Here is a 14,593-nt window from a genome sequence, read left to right on the forward strand (position 1 = left end):
ACTCGCTCATTTAACAAGATTATTATTTAATAGTGTGACACGTAAGACGTTTTGGTTACTTCGGCTGATCCCTCTTTGAAAACTTCTCATGAACTTGTTCTTGTTCCTCCTGGACTCTTCTATTGTCTACTATGAGGAAGTGGTTACATTTATCTGGGCTTGTCGTGCGAGAATGAAAGTGACTAAAGAATCTATGAGCTTTAAGGTAACTTTATGGGGTGATCCTTACGGAGTCCTCCTATAATTGTACAATGTATACAAGTTTGTAATAGACCTTCGAATAAGTGGTCCTACTCCAAAACTACACCCTTAAGAGGAATGGATAGCGAAGCGTAGACCACAGATTCTAAGTCTATAAGATCTTAATTATACATAAGACTTTAGGAATATACATTGCAAGATTATAGACCTATCCGTAAGGGTCTTTTAAGTTATAACATAAGTTATTTATATGGACTAAAATACTCCTATAGTATTTCAACGTAATGTACTTGGTATGTTCTAAACTCGTTATCGCGCTATCGTATCATAGAATACACCTATAGTATTCTAACTCTAAATGTACTTTTTCTGGCGTTCTCTTGACTTGTGTTCAGGTAACTTTTAACACTGTTGCAACACCACATCCTTCCCAAACACATGTCGGTCACATCTCGAATGAATATAGTTGATCAGGCTATATTGATCCTAGCTATGATTACATAACTGTTCGGGTTGACGACAGTGCCCAACCTTTAAATACTTTAGTTCCGTTCTCCTCGTGACACTAGTTCTATTATGTACATGTATACGCAAGTAGGTATATTTTTATAACTTGTAGTTATACTCTAAAAATATATCATTATCCAGAGCACTTAAGCCCCATTTATTTATAGTTGTATATCTTATATCGGTTGATATACTTAGTTCACTATAAACAATGCTCTGATACCAATCTGTCACACCCTAAAACCGGAACGGCGGAATCATTCAGGGGTGGAGGACGTCATGTTTAGTATCACGAGATATGTATATGGTAAGCAAGTAATGAACAACCATTTCATTTCGAAAGAAAGTGTTTACAATGTGTGTGTTCACAAAACATAGAATTCATACACAAATAACAAAACAAGACTTGAAGCTATAATGCTCCATCTTCTGAATCCCCAGCACAAGCACCTGTCTAATAGTCTCCTGAGAATACAAGTTATTTGAAAGAGTTGATCAGCAATTAAGATGGTGAGTTCATAAGATTTTAGTGATGTGAGTAAGTTGTAAAGTGTGGTTGAAAATGTAGATGTAAAATGGTGTTGAAAATGTAGTTGAAACATGTAGTTGTAAAATGGTGTAAGTTGTAAGTTCTGTTTTGAAAAGTTCGCCTGTTCCTCTAGAAAATCCTATATTTCCTACTTTGATGGAAGTTTAAGTAAAATGACACTACAACCCTTTCTATGGGTACTGTCACACCCCAAAACCGGAACGACGGAATCGTTCGGGGGTGGAGGACGTCATGTACAGTATCACAATAATGCAAAGTAGTAAACAAGCAACAACATCATCCATTGCATTAATAATATAATTTAATACAAGTGTGTTCTATCAAGTTACATAGACACCAAAAATATACATCAAAATAAAAGATGAGTCTTGAAAGAGCTCCATCTTCTCAATACCTGGCACCGGTACCTGTCTACTAGTGACCTGAGAATACAAGTTATTTTGAAAGAGTTTATCAGCTTTAAAGCTGGTGAGTTCATAAGTATATTAGTGTCTGTATTTGTATGAAAGTGTTTGTAAGTCTGTAATGTATAAGTTTGAAAATGTTTGTAAAAGTTTGTAATTGTTTGAACTCCCCTAGAAAACCCTATGTTTCCTACTAAAATTAGCCTTCTACCAAGGCATCTAGTGTCTGTGTGTGTGTCTCTTGTAAGAGTATGTATTTTCCCAAATCTGACTATCATGAACCAAAAATATAGTTTTTACATTACTGTTTATTGTATGAATATCACAAATTGAATGCAATGGGAAAATGAAATAGTACTGTAGTGTTGTATTAAGTAACTACTGCTGTACTAACTACCTTAAACCAATTGTTATTTAAAGTACCATGTGATCGACCTGTATCCTGCTACCGACTATAGAACGTGACGATGTAAGACATCGGAAGAAATAACGTTTGGCACCCGTAGACTTGCAAGTCCCATTGTAGCGAGCAGCAAGGTGTAGGATAGTTAATCCAGTATAGATCTATACACAAACTCATACGCTCCCCACTTAAGGAGATTCTGGATACAAAAACGGTCATGACAGGTAATGCCATGCCCCGTTATGTGGCTCACATAACTGTAGTAATCTTCTAGTATATGTATGTGCTAGTTGTATTGTGTGTTCTCTCCCTGTCTAGCATGTATGTATGTTCTCTCTGTATGGTATTGTTTGTTTCTCATCATAGTATTCTCTATCTGTATGTTATGTTCTCTCTGTATAGTATTGACTCATGTATGAACTGACTCTTTGTATGTTTCATTGTTCTAGTAATAGTATTAGTATCTCCCTAAACTATACCTATTATAGCTTACTAGTAATGTTGTTTGAATGTATGAACATGTGTGTATACCCTTGCTACCCAAAGGTATTGAACGGAATGAAAGAAGGAACCTTTATACCTATATACATATACATAATATATAACTAGGATTCAAACGACCTTCGGACAAATAACCTGAATACCCTAAGTCCACAACCAAACAAGGAACAGGAAGTAAGGTGCGCTATCAGTCCTAAGTCCTTTCAATCCTACTTATATAACTATATCTATATAGGTACACATTTAACAGAAAATAAGTTTAAAAGAGTTTAATAAAAGTAGTTGATATGTACAAGAGTTTGTAAAACAGTTTGAAGTAAAACAGTTTGACAACACAGTTTGAAAAGTAAGAAATCCACTTGTTTGGTAGTTATTAATCACATGTGATTGATATAATAACTACAATTGTTCAACTTGTATTCTCCCCCCCCCCCCGCCCCTATAAAAGCATTTAAAAACATTTAAAAGGTTAATTAAGGGGTATGAACTCACATGTAGTGAGTAACTCGAATGAAAGATCGATATAGGATTGTTGGGTGACAATTCGAGTTTTGAGCACAAACGAATCCTATTTAACATATAATTTCACATATATGAATATATTTAATGTATATAACCACTAAAGGTGATAGGGACACGCCTTAGGGACATAAAAACACTTAGAATTAAGTGTTACCAACAACTATGGTTGTATATAAGGGGTATATGGCCATACAAGGGGGCGTATGGTCAAAATGCACCACATTTATGGGTGTGCGGCCAGGGTGTGCGGCCGCACACTCCCTATGGAATGTGCCATAACATATTTTAAGGCTTTAGGACTCTTCTAGGAAGGTTTCTTACTTCATGCTTTAGCCTTATATGGAGTTAATTGCCATTTTTGGACCTAAAAAGGGTGTGTGCGGCCACACATGGTGTGTGCGGTCGTACACATGGTGAGTGCGGTCGCACACATGGTGTGTGCGGCCGTACACCCATGAAGATCATATGAAATGGCGTTTTTCATGCATAAATTCAAGGGTCCTTAGCCTATAACAAGCTATTGCAAGTGTATACTCGAGCTAGAGGCTTAAAAGCGTAGTTAAAAGCCCCAAAAGTAGTATGTGTTCTAGGTGTTCTTGGTGTTCTTGAAGATCTAACACCAAATAGGTGTTTTCATGGACCAAATCAAAGGGTTTTGCTAGTTAGGGTGAGTATCAACAAATAAAAGGAAGGATTACTACCTTTTATGAAGATCAAGATGAAGATTTGGATGATACTTGAGAGGATTTCGAGTTCTAGCTTTGAAGAAGTGGAAAAAGTGTTCAAAATGACTAAGTGTTCTATATATAGGTGGGAGTGTGCGGTTGGGATGGGTGTGTGGCCGCACACTCTTGTGTGTTGCCGTACACACAAGTGTGTGGCCGCACACTCCATATGTTGGAGTGTTTGTCCCGATTTTGCTTGATATGCATCGAGTTATCCCCTTTCTAGGCTCCTACCTTGATGGTACTAGGTTTAGAACACTCAAATAGACTCTATACAGTGCTAAAGGATAGCAAAACAAGTCTAATTTTGGTTGAACCGATTTATTGTACATGATAAAAATTTCAGGTTGCCACATCATCCCCCCGTTAGAGAGAATTTCGTCTCGAAATTAGAGTTTAAGCAAATAAGTAGTTACAAATAACTAAGTAAAAAGATGAGGATATTTCAGTTTCATCTGATCCTCTCGTTCCCAAGTGAATTCAGGTCCTCGCTTGGCGTTCCAGCGAACCTTCACTATCGGGATACGGGTTTGCTTTGTTTGCTTGACCTCTCGGTCCATGATCTCTACAGGTTCTTCCACGAAGTTGAGGCTCTCGTTGATCTCGATCTCGTCGAGTGGGATTACAAGAGTCTCGTCGGACTGACACTTTTTCAAGTTCGAGACGTGGAAAGTAGAATGTACGTTACTGAGTTCGAGTGGTAAGTTAAGTCTGTAAGCTACAGGGCCGATTCTGGCAAGAATCTCGAAAGGCCCTATGTATCTTGGATTTAGCTTTCCACGCTTTCCAAAACGTATCAAGCCTTTCCAGGGTGAGACCTTCAATAGAACACGGTCGCCCACCTGGAATTTCAACGGTTTCCTTCGTTTATCTACGTAGCTTTTCTGTCGGTCTCTAGAGGCTTTCAATCGTTCACGAATCTGAACGATCTTCTCTGTCGTTTCCCGAATGATCTCTGGACCCGTGAGAGTGCTTTCAGGAACCCGTCCTTTAGCTAACTGGGTATCACCCACCTCAGCCCAGCACAGAGGGGATCTGCACTTTCGGCCATAGAGGGCCTCGAATGGAGCAGCCTTTATGCTCGTGTGATAACTGTTGTTGTAGGAAAATTCTACAAGGGGTAAATGAGTATCCCATGCTTTCCCAAAGTCGATCACACAGGCTCGCAACATATCTTCCAAGGTTTGGATAGTCCTCTCACTTTGTCCGTCGGTCTGTAGATGATAGGCTGTACTCATGTCCAGCCTAGTTCCTAGGGAACTTTGTAGCGACTGCCAGAACCTCGAAGTGAACCTACTATCTCTGTCCGAGATAATGGATATGGGAACACCGTGCAGTCGTACAATCTCCCTAATGTAGGTTCTTGTAAGTTTCTCCATCTTGTGTATGTCCTTGATAGACAGGAAGTGTGCGGACTTGGTCAATCTGTCGACGATGACCCATATGGTATCAAGTCCACCCGTTGTCTTGGGCAACTTGGTTATGAAATCCATAGTGATCCGCTCCCACTTCCATTCAGGTATCTCCGGTTGCTGGAGTAATCCTAACGGCTTCTGGTATTCGACCTTGACCTTGGCGCAAGTAAGTCATTTACTCATGAAGGTAGCAATCTCTGCTTTCATGTTAGGCCACCAGTATAGCTTTTTAAGATCCATATACATCTTATCTGAACCTAGGTGGACGGAATAACGAGTGTTGTGCGCCTCGTTCATGACCAAGTCTCTGAAACCACCACGTTTCGGGGTCCAGATCCGATCCATGAGATAATAAGCTCTGCCACCCTTGACTTCCAAGTTCTTATCCATCCCTCTCAGGGATTCACCCGCCACATTTTCAGGTTTCAAAGCGTCGAGCTGAGCTTCCTTAATTTGTGTGCACAAGTGTGAATGGATAGTCATAGTCAAGGATTTGACTCTACGACCATAATATTTTTTTCGACTTAGGGCGTCCGCTACTACGTTGGCTTTACCCGGATGATAACGAATTTCGCATTCGTAATCACTGAGTAGCTCGACCCACCGTCGTTGTCTCATGTTGAGCTCCTTCTGGTCGAATATGTGTTGTAGGATTTTGTGGTCTGTAAAGATAGTGCTTTTTGTTCCATACAGGTAGTGTCTCCAGATCTTCAGAGTAAATACAACTGCTCCTAGCTCAAGATCGTGAGTAGTGTAGTTGACCTCGTGTGTCTTCAGCTGTCTCGAGGCGTAGGCGATCACCTTACCTCGTTGCATCTGAACACATCCGAGTCCTTGATTTGACGCATCGCAATAGACGACGAAGTCTTCTATCCCTTCGGGGAGGGATAGTATTGGTGTGGTGCATAAGGCTCGCTTAAGCGTTTGGAACGCTCTCTCCTGCTTCTCTTCCCAGTCAAAGGCCACGCCCTTCTGGGTCAGTGTTGTAAGAGGTTTCGCGATGCGGGAGAAGTTCTGAATGAACCTGCGATAGTAGCCAGCGACGCCTAGAAATGGACGAATTTCGCGTCTTCGGTTCTGACCAACTCTCAATGGCCTTGATTTTGGAGGGGTCCACGTGTATTCCCTCTTCGCTAACCACGTGCCCTAAGAATTTGACTCTTCGGATCCAAAATTCGCAATTTGAGAACTTCGCATAGAGCTTCTCCGAACGCAGCGTTTCTAAGACTAGTCGCAGATGTTGACCATGCTCCTCTTTACTACGAGAGTAGATAAGTATTTCATAGATGAAGACGATGACAAACTGATTCAAGTAAGGACGACACACCCTATTCATTAAATCCATGAATACCACGGGCGTGTTGGTTAATCCGAACGGCATCACTACGAATTCGTAGTGCCCATAACGATTTCGGAAGGCTGTCTTCAGGACATCCTCCCCTAGCACTCGTAGTTGGTGATATCCGGATCTTAGATCGATTTTTGAAAAGAAGCTCGCTCCTTGCAGTTGATCAAATAAATCGTCAATGCGAGGCAGAGGGTAACGATTTTTGATGGTCAGTTTGTTGAGCTCCCTGTAGTCGATGCACATACGAAACGATCCGTTTTTCTTCTTGACGAACAAGACTGGAGCTCCCCAGGGTGAGAAGCTTGGTCTTATAAAGCCCTTGCTGAGTAGTTTGTTAAGTTGACCGGATAGTTCTTGCATCTCTGCAGGTGCTAAACGATAGGGCGATTTGGCTACGGGGGTAGCCCCTGGAACTAAGTCGATTCTGAACTCGACTTGACGTTGCGGAGGTAATCCTGGGAGTTCCTCTGGAAAGATATCGGGAAAGTCGCGTACTACTGGAATGTTCTTAATGTCTTTCGTTTCTTGGCTCACATCGACCACATGAGCAAGAAATGCGCGACATTCCTTTCGCAAGAATTTCTGAGCTTGAATGCTCGAGATGATACGAAGGTTTGTGCCGGGTTTGTCGCCATAAACTACTAGAGTTTCGCCAGACGACAGATTAAGGCGAACAAATTTTTCATAACACATGATGTCGGCACGATGAAGACTCAACCATTCCATGCCGATAATGACGTCGAAACTTTTAATTCAGACCGGCATGAGGTCGATCGAAAATGAATGGCTATCTAGTGTTAGGGTACACCCTATGAATATACTGCTAGTGCTCTCTGTCTTTCCATTAGCCATTTCTACAGTGAATGGTTCTTTAAGTGCTCGTGATTTTTGCTTAAGTAAATGAGCAAATTTTTGGTTCACGAAACACCTCTCCGCTCCACTATCAAATAGTATGCATGCATAAGAGTTATCGAGGAGAAACGTACCAGTGACCACTGTGGGGTCGGCAACCGCTTCCTCGTGGCCTATGTCCAGAACTCTTCCCACTCTACCGGCATTCCTTGCCTTTGGGCAGTCCCTCTTGTAGTGGCCCACCTCGCCACAACTGTAGCAAGCTTGGCCCACTCCTGCGCCGGGGACTTGGTTGAGTGGCCTCGCCGGAGCTTTACAGAAACGGACGGTGTGTCCCTTCCTGTTGCAGTTCGAACACTGCATTTCCTGGCAGGCTCCTGTGTGGTGGAAATTGCACTGGTTGCACTTAGGCAAGCTTCCAGCGTACTGCTTTACCAGAGCAGCAGCAGTGGCAGGTGCTATCGCAACATGAACTGCCACAACCCGCTGCTTTTTGGCAGCCTTTTTCTTCTTCTTGTCATCCCAGAGCTTCCGCTTGGAATCAGCGGTTTTGGAAAGGTTCCGAGATGGCCAGAGTTGTTGTTGCAGCCGGGGTACGAACCCCATGGTCTATAAGCCGCTGTGCCAATCGCTTGGCACTATCGAATGTAGTGGGGTTTGAAGCCAAAACATTTCCCTGGAATGGAGGCACCAGCCCCCATATGAATCTCTCTATCTTCTTCCCTTCTTTATGAACCATGTTGGGACAGAGGGCCACCAGTTCACAGAACTTGGCGGTGTAGGAGACTATGTCGGAGCCCTTCATGGTTAGGCTCCACAGTTCCTCCTCCAGTTTTTGGATTTCGCCCCTCGGGCAGTACTCCTCAATCATGAGGTCTCTCAAAGTTTCCCAGCCCATAGCATTAGCCACCATAAGAGATAGTGACTTTACATGGCTATTCGACCATGTCAGGGATTTGTCTTCAAAGGTGCAAGCAGCGAACTTGACCTTGCTCCCTTCTGGACAAGAGCAGATTTCGAAAACCGATTCGGTCTTCTCGAACCATTGCGAGAGGGCAATGACTCCGCCAGTCCCTCTAAAGGACTTGGGGTTGCAGTTAGTGAAGTCCTTAAAGGAGCACTCTCTCAAGCGCACATGAGCTTCACCATGAGTAGATTGAATAGGGGTTCCTCCTCCAGTGGAACCAGAAGAATGGTATTGAGCCATGGCTGTAGCCACAGCCGCAGCTACAGCAGCATTCAGTGCTGCCGTATCGATTTGAGGAGCAGGTGGTGTTACTGTTGATGGAGGATCGCGTCTTATTGATCGACGTGGAGGCATCTTTTAACTATAAGTTTAGAAAGATGTGGATATTGTTAAGAATTTAATAGGAAAATTGTTGAGAATGACTCATGGACTAACTCTCCATAGCCCAACAGCACAATTGAATAGCACGATTGAATGTAGGTCTAGTACTAACAGATGATAGCATTTGGATAATAATTTCCGCGAGATTAGATATCTGTCAATAATACTGGTATTACAGATCTAACAAGTTAGGGAAAAATGACCTAGAAGTAGGCCTTACATGAAACCAAGATGGGAAAATTTTGACAGAACTACGACCTAATCAAGACCTAACAGGTCTAAGATTTACAAAGATAGGAAATTAGACTAGAGTTTTTACATAAACTAGGTTATATCCAAAAGAGAAGTCGGGGAGACTCTAGCGGCGACGAGAATTACTAGTGTGAGTTCTTGACTCCGACAGAAGACGTTATATGTCCCTCACACGCCTATCAGATCTTGCTTGCTGAGCTTGAAGTTCCCTGACCTCAGCTTGGGTTTCAGCAAGTTCCCTCTGCAGAGCTGCATTGTGGACCTGAGTCCTTTCAATAGCAGACTCTAGCTGGCGAATGCGGACTGTGTTAACGCCAGAGTTGGCGTCAATCTCCACGACTCGGTCGATAGTCGCTCGACCCTGTTCGGTGTTCCGAGAAATCCTACGAACCATGATGGGTAGGACCTTGTCAGCTGAACCTCCCTTGGTGAGGTTGCAGAAGCTTCTGTCTCCATTGTAGGGAATGGGTTGACCCTGTTCCTGACTCCATCTATTCAATTTTGTGGCCCACAAAGGTGTGGGTCCTTGAAATGATGGACGATGGTTTGGGTTTGGGTCTTGAGCAGCTGGGGGTAGGTTGTTGACTTCTGGTTCTGAGTCAGAACCATCAGAAAAACCTTCAGCTTCGTGATCATCCAAAGGTATTGGGTGATCATCATCTGGATCTTCTCCCAGCCATCCAGCATTGTCGTGGTTGGGATAGTAGGGTCTCCGGGGATATGGAATCCAGCCATGATCTACACGAGAAAAGGGTTATAAGAAATAACTAAATAGACGAACTAATTAGATAATTATAAGATGATCTTTATCAGTTACCTCAACATTTGCGTAGTGCATACCAGTCATATGTAACCGAGACAGGATAGACCTTCGAATAAGTGACCCTAACTCTAAGCCCACAACCAAACAAGGAACATGAAGTAAAGCAAAGATCACAGATTCTAAGTCTATGATATCCTAGATACATATAACTTTAGCGTATCCACTCAGCAACTATTGATACACTAATAAAGACCTTTAGTTCTCAGATAAGTAATTATAGTAACACAAAATACTCCTATAGTATTTTAAGTTTATGTTCTTTTCTACTGGTCTCTTTGTAGTAGTGTTGGTAAGTTTTTAGACTTGTTGCAACCTCACAACCACACTTAGGCACATGTTAGTCACTCCTCGGATAATATAATTGATCAGGCTATATCTTCCAAGGGTTGACCATATGTCTCTAAGTCTACTTACGCTGCCCAACAATCGTAATACTTTTGTTCTGTCCTAGTGACACTGATTTTAGTATGAATGCAGGTATGTATACTTAGTTATATATTTTATTATTTAAAAGTATAAACTCTTTATCAGAGTATTTTAATCCCGCTGTGTTTATAGTTCGTATATCTTTTATGGGTTGATACACTCGATTCACTATAAACAATGCTCTGATACCAATCTGTCACACCTCAAAACCGGAACGGCGGAATCGTTCGGGGGTGGAGGACGTCATGTACAGTATCACAATAATGCAAAGTAGTAAACAAGTAACAACATCATCCATTGCATTAATAATATAATTTAATACAAGTGTGTTATGTCAAGTTATATAGACACCAAAAATATACATCAAAATAAAAGATGAGTCTTGAAAGAGCTCCATCTTCTCAAAACCTGGCACCGGTACCTTTCTACTAGTGACCTGAGAATACAAGTTATTTTGAAAGAGTTTATCAGCTTTAAAGCTGGTGAGTTCATAAGTACATTAGTGTCTGTATTTGTATGAAAGTGTTTGTAAGTCTGTAATGTATAAGTTTGAAAATGTTTGTAAAAGTTTGTAATTGTTTGAACTCGCCTAGAAAACACTATGTTTCCTACTAAAAGTGGCCTTCTACCAAGGCATCTAGTGTGTGTGTGTGTGTGTCTCTTGTAAGAGTATGTATTTTCCCAAATCTGACTATTATGAACCAAAAATATAGTTTTTACATTACTGTTTATTGTGTGAATATCACAAATTGAATGCAATGGGAAAATGAAATAGTACTGTAGTGTTGTATTAAGTAACTGCTGCTGTACTAACTACCTTAAACCAATTGTTATTTAAAGTACCATGTGATCGGCCTGTATCCTGCTACCGACTATAGAACGCGACGATGTAAGAAGTCGGAAAAAATGACGTTTGGCACCCGTAGACTTGCAAGTCCTACTGTAGCGAGCAGCAAGGTGTAGGATAGTCAATCCAATATAGATCTATACACAAACTCATACGCTCCCCACTTAAGGAGATTCTGGATACAAAAACGGTCATGACAGGTAATGTCATGCCCCGTTATGTGGCTCACATAACGAATGTTATTGCTGACATTAATAACGAATTTAATTAGTTTCCATAAAAGGAGAATTTTAATTATGGATATCATTTAATAGACATACAATTATGGAAATCATTTAATTTCTATCTTTATTTAATTAAATAATTATTTTATTTTACTAAATTCCTATTGATGCATTCTAGAACATATATATATATATATATATATATATATATATATATATATATATAGGTCTTTTTGATATTATCCCTATATCTATATATATATATATATATATATATATATATATATATATATATATAGGTTTTTTTGATATTATCCCTATATATGGGTAGTTTTTGTATAACAAAAAAATGACATTACATGTTTAACTTGCATTTGCAAGTCATAGTGGTTGTGATATAACTTTTATCTAATAATGAGTGGTTTCTTCAGATTAAATTAAAATTTGGTTATTAAACTGAAACGGTGTCAATATATATTGGTTTCTTCGCTATTATCCCTCATTCCTACAGACAATATCTACATCATTGTGATGTGAAATTGTATTTGCAATCACTTGGTGGATAATTCGATGTACCGGGCTCTTGATCATCTTTGCAGGTGAAACATTTTTAAATCATCCATACCTAATTGTTTTCCAAACCTTTGGATAATCAAATTCCTTGAAGGTCATCTTTGGCAACCTAGCAATATATTTTTCACAAATTTCGCTCATGGTTTCTTTTTGGCTATAAATTCCACATCTCTAAGCTAATTCTAAAATACTTCAACATCTTTCTTGGCTATAAATTCCACATATCCATAATCAACTGTTTTTTCAAAACCTTAGAATAATCAAATTCTTGAAGGTCTTCTTTAGCAACCTAGCCATATATTTTTCACTAAATCGCTCAATGCTTTTTTTGGTTATAAATTCCATATCTCCAAGCTAACTCTAGAATGTTGCAACTTCTATCCTCTCCTCCAAGTCTAAATGTAATGGCATTCTTTTCATAGTAACTTGTAACTTCAAAATTAAACTGAACAGTGACATAAAACTCTAAGTTCAATTCTCTATTAAGCACTTCTTTTAACTTAAAAAGATTTTGTCAAGCCAATTATAAAAACAAGATGTCATGATCTTTAGAAACTAATGATTTGTTAAGATAACATGAGATTTCATGATCTATCCCAACTGAAGCTAGTGTTCCCAAGTCGAAAGCTTTTGGAATAAAAGCTCTTTTTTTGCCTGATTAGCTAACTTAGATTTATAGAGATTCCTCTTGTTCCATGGAATACTCTTTGTAAACTTTAGAAACTTCTGATCACTCAACTGTTAATGACTCAAATATATTAGAGTGCAAAAAATTTAACGTTCAAATCTATTTTGATCAAAAAAATCATGGTGTGATGTTAGAGGATCGCAACCCGATTTGCGTCGAAAATAATATTTTGTAAATTTTCAAGTTTAAACAATTTAATATCAATAAAATTCAATGTTTTCCACTAAAATCAATTAATCTTTTGTAATTTTTTTTCCCAGAATATAAAACTTGTTTTTTCCTCTTAAAATAAATAGTCATAGAGTTATGGTTGCTTTCATATATTTAACATTTAAATAAAAGCATAAAGAGATGTTTAGAATCATAGCTTGGATAAGAAATGGTTTTGTTTTGGATATAAAACTTTGATATAGTCAGAATGAATAGGAGAGTGACGAAAAATAGAGAAAAAGAATCAGAATATAACCTGATTTCGACCTAAATAACAACGTGAGTGGCCGACATCATGGCGAGATTTGCGACTAGGGTTTTATGTTTGTTTATTAAATCTCGACGTGCTTTTACTTATCTCGATGTGATTTCGCTTCTGAAATCTTATTTTCTGATTTTCAGCTCCATAAATGTTTTTTATCATTTCCTAACTTTTGTAAATCTATTATAGAGCTCAGAAATTAATTTTTAAATAATAAAGGAATGCATAGAAACTAATTATAAAAGCATAAGATAAAATAAACGTAAATAGAGATAAAATGAAATAAATTTCGAACCGAACATTCAGGATGACTCTTGCAAGCGCTTCTTTATGAAGTCTTTACCTAGACTCCTTTCATCTATGTTTTCTTAGGTTTTGCCTCGGTATAGCTCAGAAAAGTCCATGAAAATATGTCTTGTAACACCTTTGATATTTTGACCTACTTGATTCTTAATGTTGAGAATCGATGCTTGTTGGTTACTCAACACAGTTTCCATGCTAGCACCCAATCCTTTCACGTATTCTTCTACCTCGTTATGTCTATTTTCTAAAGCTATTGCATATTTTCCAAAATATCTTCTAAGTTTACTTTCTTTTCTAGTTTGCGGTATTGTTTATTCTATTGGTTCTTTTTTGTATAAACCATGTCTAACTTGATTTTACCTTATTTATCTCTTTGATATATTCGTCATGTTGGATCCATCTTTTGGTTGTTGGAGGTTCATATCGATCGATAGTGTAACATATGCCTTCTTGTTGTATGGTTTCTAGACTTTGTGGACATTCTTTCGTAAGATGGTTCCATTGTAGTTATCACATCGTATTGAATAGCATGCATGGATTGCAATATTTCTTCATAATTATTCCCATGTCTTCCACTTTCTTGTTTAGTGCTTCAATTCATTCAGAATGATCAACAACATTCTTCTTCCTTATTGACGGATCTCTAACGGACAACCACTTAAGAGACTATTAAGCCAATTCTTCTATAATTTTCTTCCCATCATCTTGTAGTTTCTCGGGACTTAGCCCCTTTACGTCTATGATTTTCCTAGTTCTTATGTAAAAGACATTGTAAGATGGTTGCATATATTGATGATCATTGAGTTCATGTTGCGGGCATCTTTATATCATCCTCTTGTAGTGTTCGCATGCTTCATAGAGTGTATCATCTTCGCCTTGTTAGAAATTATGAATTTCATCTTTCATTTTCGTGAGTTTTGCAAGTGGATAAGTTCTTTTTAGAAATTTTTTCTTCAAGCCTTCCCATGTCGATATTCCTTCTGATGGAGTTGTTTTTATCCAATTTTTTGCTACTCTTATAAGTGTTATAAGAAACACTCACAACATAACTTGGTGTTCAAAAACATTTAGAATATTGAAATAATCAGCAATTCCAGTATGTGTTGATTAGCATATTCATATTCCTTTCTAGATAAAGGCGTTTCTATTAACAAATTTAAGAATTTCCCCTTAAGTTTAAAGTTCGTAATTTGGAGATCCGACCTTCGC

At 39.0% G+C, this 14,593-nt stretch overlaps 1 non-coding gene across 1 annotated transcript; it reads left to right on the top strand.

Annotated features, from left to right (window-relative positions):
• Window positions 1-14,186: 14,186 nt before the first annotated feature.
• Window positions 14,187-14,293, top strand: LOC145141779 (small nucleolar RNA R71). Its single transcript, XR_013722974.1, has one exon. It is a non-coding gene; the product is annotated as a small nucleolar RNA R71 (small nucleolar RNA).
• The last annotated feature ends 300 nt before the right edge of the window (window positions 14,294-14,593 follow it).

The sequence above is a fragment of the Lactuca virosa genome, chromosome 9 (genome assembly GCF_052849685.1).
Source record: "Lactuca virosa cultivar CGN04683 chromosome 9, Lactuca_virosa_CGN04683_v6, whole genome shotgun sequence".
Taxonomy (NCBI): domain Eukaryota; kingdom Viridiplantae; phylum Streptophyta; class Magnoliopsida; order Asterales; family Asteraceae; genus Lactuca; species Lactuca virosa.